Here is a 6,647-nt window from a genome sequence, read left to right as displayed (position 1 = left end):
GCTTGCTGCGCTGGTGCCTGGAGCCGGCCCTGCCACTCATACAATGAACCAGCCACTAGACATTTTTCTGTTCCTAGTGTTTTGCTGTTTTATGTAGCTGCCTGTTCTGCAGATGTAGCAGAGACAGCACTGGATCTATTAAATATACTGATTTTCTTATGTTATATACCAAATCTATTTCATTCCCATTGTCCATAAAGCAATAAAGCCCTCTTTAGTAAGTATGTCTAATTTATGAAAGGATTAAGCCTGAGGTTTTCAAAAGAACCAAAGGAAGTTTGTTCCTTTGGGATTTGGGTACCAAACTTTCTTAGGCCTTTTTGAAAATCCCAGCCTACGTATCCATTCACACATTGTGGCTGTGTATTTAGTGGTTTCCTCCCATACTATATTTTGTTATACTGGGCACTGTGCTACTGGAGATCTCCATCTGTTGGGCAGGAGTTTCTTTCAAAACCTAAGGTAGTAAGGGATGTGCCCTTCCAAAAGTGGCGGAATTTAAATTCCCCTGCACACCCCTGCCATCATGCTTAGGTGCCCTAACTCCAAGATTGGGACTTTGGGCTCCTTTGAAATAGACTTCAGTAATACTTCCAGAGCTCAGCTGCCTTAGTTAGAGACGAGAGGATCTTTCGGATAATAGATCACTCTTTAGTCTAGCAGAAAAAGTTTATAACAAGCTGAAGTTAGACAAATTCAGACTAGAAATACAGTATAATTTTCAAACAGAGTGTATAATTAACCACAAGAACAATTTACCTGGGAATGTATTTAAATCAAGTTATGGGCTTGATGCAGGAATTACTGAGTGAAGTTTTATTGTCTGTGTTATGCAGGAAGTCAGATGGGATGATCATAATTTCGTCATGGAGGTCGCGGAAGTCATGGAATCTGTGACTTAGAGTGACCTCTGCGACTTCAGCCTGTGGTGGTTGGGAGCTACGGGGTCCCCCGCCATCTGCAGGACCAGGAGCTGGCAGTGGGATACCCCCGAGTCCCCAGCCACTGCGGGTGGTGTGGGAACCCCTGAACTCCTGTCCACTGTGGGCGGTGGGGGTATCCAGAGTTGCCAGCGGCAGGACAACCCCCAAACCTCCAGCTGCCGCAGGGAAACCCCCAAACCCTCAAGCTCGCAGTCGGCGTGGGTCCCCACAGCTGCGGGTGGTAGGGGTACCCTGCAGCTCCCAGCTGCCATGGCTGCAGGGGAACCCCCGAACTCCTGGCCACCATGGGCCTCTGGAGCTGTGAGCAGCGGGGGCACCCGCAGCTCCTGGCTGACACAGGAGGTGGGGAACCCCCTAGAGCTGCAGAGGTACCTTACAGCCCCCAACTACTGCAGATGGCTCCTATCCCCTGTACAGCTGCCCGGCTTCAGGTGGTGTGGGACCTGCAGATCCCCATTTTATCAGGGATATTTTTTAGTAAAAGTCACGGAAAGATCACCGCTTCCTGAATTTTTCTTTTTTGCCCGTGACTTTTATTAAAAATATCTGTGACAAAATCTTAGCCTTAATCATAATAATCTCTTTTGGCCTTAAAAATCTATACATCAATTAGCAAGCTCCAGAATGATATGATATATACAGAATTAGATTGGTATGTGTATACTTTCTTTATCCCCAGGGAAGTCTGTTCCTTCAGATTAGGGATAGCCATATGGGAATAATCATTTTCACTCCTCCTTTCTCAACTAACATCTCTTTTGGTAAACAGAATTATAGCATCCAGGGATGGAAGAAGCCAACAAGATTATGAAGTCCATCTTGTTACAAATGCAGGAAGACATGGTTCACTGACAGAGGAGAGATCCCTAACTGATCTACACATCATCTTAGCCTAGCTGACATCATTTGGCTTCCACTGTTACTTTAACATTCACAACATAGAGATCCTTCCCCACCCTCAAAATATGCACCCATTCATAGGTATCCTTAACACCAATGCTTTCAATGCACCTAAATGAAAAAAAAAGCCATGTGTCTCCTTTATTTATATAATATATTTGCATTAAATGATGCAAATATTAAGGTCTGTAAACTTCTATTCCAAAGGCATCTATCCTGTTCCATTGAGCCAGTTAGGAGCATGCACCTTTAATAATGAGCAAGTGTATATATGAATTGTTGTGTTGCAGGATGCTTTAATGCACAAGCCTTAAGGTCACCAAGAAAATAAATGGTGCAGGTTTTTTTTTCATGGCCGTAACTTTAATGGCTATGTGCCAAATGAATAAGGGCTATTACTCCTTTGGAAGCACTCTTGGAATTTACTTCAAAGGCTCAGATTGGCCAAACATGCATATTGACCCATTCTTTGCCTTATTTCCTGTTTTAATTGAGTGTCAAAGGTTATACATTGCTATTAGAGTAAGACATGAGTGGCAGCAGGGGTCAGGGACTCTGTGGCATTCTATTAGAGCCATAAAAACAAAATAGAATGATAATTTCACCTGCTCTAACCCCAATTTTTCCAGGATGGGATAGACATTGACCTTATTGTTTGACTGCCATTGACTATGTAAACTGCAGCCACCTTAATTCTGCTTACTAAACAATAAACGTGCCCTTCACGACCAGGATGGAAAATAAAACAATAAAAAATACACACAGCTGACTCGAGAGAGACTAATCCGGGTGATGGAAAATGATAAAATAACATCTCCTTTATTCGGAGGTCACGTGCGCTGTTTGACTTGTTTACCACCAAAGCTATTTCCCCTAGCAACCTTCAATTTCATCTTTGTGCAGAACATCTTTTGGCCTCCTCTATATGCTCAGGCACGGGTAATGAATCTAACATGCTAGCTAAATCCCATTTATGTCATTTCAAAGGTTCAAAGGTTTATGTATCTCTGTAAAAATGTGTTTTTTGATTTCCCCCTCCCCATTATTACTAAGGAAAAACTTTTGGCTGAAGTGCAGCTAGATGTAGATATAACTTACTGACAAACTATTTTAAATGGCTAGAACGAAAGGCATGTGATCCACAAAATCAGTAATTGCAATTAGGACATAAGATAAAGTCCTCATTTATTTTTTAGAATAATGTATTCATTGCCACACATTTTACATCTTTAATGTTTGCTGTGAGATCTATGGCTTTAACTGAGGGCCAGATCCAAAGCCACCGAAGTCAGTGGAAAAACTCCCATTGACTTCAATGGATTTTGGACTAGGCCCCTATTAAAAGAAAATTTAGACAGAAACCTGAAATTTTATTCTCTGCTTGTCTAAAACACTAGGGCCAAATCACACTGGCTTTATTCATAGAAGCAGTCACATTTACTACAGCTTCTAATAGTAAGGACATGATTTGTATCCAATTTCATTAGTAATTACTAGGGGTGAGTGAACTTCAGAAGGTTCTGAGGTGCATTCTGGATTTTTCTCTTTCAGTTTTGGCAGTTCTGCATCTGGTCCTGATAGAGGCATGTGAAAATGAAAATTAGAAGGGGTATCAAGTTATTAAAGCTGACTGTGAAGACTTACAAAGGGATCTCACAAAACTGGGAGACTGGGTGACAAAATGGCAGATGAAATTCAATGTTAAGTGCAAAATAATGCTCACTGGAAAACATAATCCCAACTATACATACCAAATAATGAGGTCTAAATTAGCTCTTATCAATCAAGAAAGAGATCTTGGAATCATTGTGGATAGTTCTCTGAAAACATCTAGTCAATGTGCAGCAGCAGTCTAAAAAGCTAACAATATTAGGAAGCATTAGGAAAGGGTGCCGACTCAATGGGTGCTCTGGGGCTGGAGCACCCATGGGGAAAACAATTGTAGGTGCTAAGCACCCACTGGCAGCCCCCCCTACTAGAACCTCCCCCTCCCCCCAGCGCCTCCTGTCTGCCGATGGGAAGCGCTGATCAGCGCCTCCCCCCCCCCCAGCGCCTACTGCCTGCCAGGGATCAGCTGTTTCATGGCATCTGGAGGTGCTGGGGGAGCAGAGGGGGAGCGTGGGTGCAGTGTGCATGGGGGAGGGAGCCAAACTGAGTGGGGAAGAGGTGGGGTGTGAAGAAGCAGGGCAGGGGTGGAGCCTTGGGGGAAGGGGTGGAGTGGGGGCAAGGCCTGGGCGGAGCTGAGAGGGAGCATCCCCCGGCAGATTAGAAACTTGGCACCTATGATAATAAAACAGAAAATAGCATAAGACCACTTCATAAATCCATGGTATGTCCACACCTGGAATAGTATGTGCAGTTCTGGTCTCCCCATCTCAAAAACAGATATATTAGATTTGGACAAAGTACAGAGAAGGGCAACAAAACTGATTAAGGTATGGAACAGCTTCCATATGAGGAGAGATTAAAATGATTGGGACTGTTCAGCTAAGAAAAGAGACAGAAGTCTATAAAATCATGAATGGCGTGGAGAAAGTGAATAGGGAAGTGTTATTTACCTTTTTACAAAACATATGAACCAAAGGTCTCCCAATGAAATGAATAGGCAGCAGGTTTAAAACAAACAAAAGGAAGTATTTCTTCACACAACACACGGTCAACCCGTGAAACTCTTTGGCAGGGAATAATGTAAAGGCCAACAGTAACTTGGGCTGAAAAGAGAATTGAATAAGTTCATGGAGGCTAGGTCCATCAGTGGCTATTAGGCAAGATGGTCAAGGACTCGACCGCATGCGCTGGGTGTCCCTAAACCTCTATGACTGTAAGAAGCTGAGACTCGACAACGGGGGATGGATCATAGAATCATAGGACTGGAAGGGACCTCGAGAGGTCGTCTAGTCTGGTCCCCTGCATTCGAGGCAGGACTAAGTATTATCTAGACCAGGGGTAGGCAACCTGTGGCACACGTGCCAAAGGCAGCACAAGAGCTGATTTTCAGTGGCACTCACGCTGCCCGGGTCCTGGCCACCGGTCGGGGGCTCTGCATTTTAATTTAATTCTCAATGAAGCTTCTTAAACATTTTAAAAACCTTATTTACTTTACATACAACTATAGTTTAGTTATATATTATAGACTTACAGAAATGAGAACTTCTAAAAACGTTAAAATGCATTACTGGCACGCGAAACCTTAAATTAGAGTGAATAAATGAAGACTTGGCACACCACTTCTGAAAGGTTGCCGACCCCTGCTCTAGACCATCCCTGACAGGTGTTTGTCCAACCTGCTCTTAAAAATCCCCAATGATGGAGATTTCACCACCTCCCTAGGCAATTTATTCCAGTGCTTAATCACTCTGATAGTTAGGAAGTTTTTCCTAATGTCCAACCTAAACCTCCCTTCCTGCAATTTAAGCCCATAGCTTCTTGTCCTATCCTCAGAGGTTAAGAAAAACAATTTTTCTTCCTCTTCCTTGTAACAACGTTTTACATACTTGAAAACTGTTATCATGTCCCCCCTCAGTCTTCTCTTCTCCAGACTAAACAAACCCAATTTTTTGCAATCTTCCCTCATAGGTCATGTTTGCTAGACCTTTAATCATTTTTGTTGCTCTTCTCTGGACTTTGTCCACATCTTTCCTGAAATGTGGCGCCCAGACCTGGACACAATACTCCAGTTGAGGCCTAATCAACGTGGAGTAGAGCAGAAGAATTACTTCTCGTGTTTTGCTTACAACACACCTGTTAATATATCCCAGAATGATGTTTGCTTTTTTTGCAACAGCGTTACTCTGTTGACTCATATTTAGCTTGTAGTGCACTATGACTCTCAGATCCCTTTCTGAAATAGTCACTCCTTCTTAAGAGTCATTTCCCATTTTGTATGTGTGCAACTGATTGTTCCTTCCTAAGTGGAGTACTTTGCATTTGTCCTTATTGAATTTCATCCTATTTACTTCAGACCATTTCTCCAGTTTGTCCAGATCATTTTGAATTTTAATCCTATCCTTGAATTTTAATCCTATCAGTCAATAATTTCGCTGTTCTGTTCATTCACTCTGAAGTATCTGGCACCAACCACAGTCCGAAGACAGGATACTGGTCTAGAAGGACCATTGGTCTGATACAATATGGCCATTCTGTTCTTATATGAAGTATACGAAAGCTCAGTCAAAGCTTGAGTGATGGTTTGAGATGTATTCTGTTCACTCACTCCAATACATTACCTCTGCACAGACTGCAGAATTATTAACCTCCTTTCATTCCTTTCCTACCCTCCAATTCTCCCCCCCCCCAAAAAAAACCAGAAAGAAAAGGACAACAATGTCTATAAATTACACTATAGCAACCGTTGGAAACCACAGTGGGTCAGAAAAGAGGACAGCCCTCTTTCATCCTCTACTGATGCTAGTATCCATGGAAACCCCTTTTAGTAGTACTGTATCAACATCAGGCTAGGAAAACAGGTAGGCTCTCTAAAAGTGAGTGCACTGAAAGAATACAATCCTTTGCAAAGAAGGTCAGCTCTTGAAAGCTTTGAAGAGCTTCACTAGCCGAGCAAGCTGGAAGACTGTAAATCCTTAGTTTCTTCTCTAAGAAGCTCAGCCTCTGAGAATCACATCAGTGCTCTCTAACTCCGATAGAGGAAAGTAAAACCTTTGTTCCCTACCTAAAATGTTGCACTCTTAAGAACTCACTTCCTTGACTAAACGAATATGCAGTAGAGTGGATTACGTGAACCTAGAGATTAATTATGAATAGAAGCGAGTGGGAAAAGACCGACACATTTATATATACTGTATG

This window comes from Chrysemys picta, chromosome 6, assembly GCF_011386835.1.
Source record: "Chrysemys picta bellii isolate R12L10 chromosome 6, ASM1138683v2, whole genome shotgun sequence".
Lineage (NCBI taxonomy): Eukaryota > Metazoa > Chordata > Testudines > Emydidae > Chrysemys > Chrysemys picta.
The sequence above is the reverse complement of the archived record's forward strand: the minus strand, read 5'-3'. Positions refer to the sequence as shown.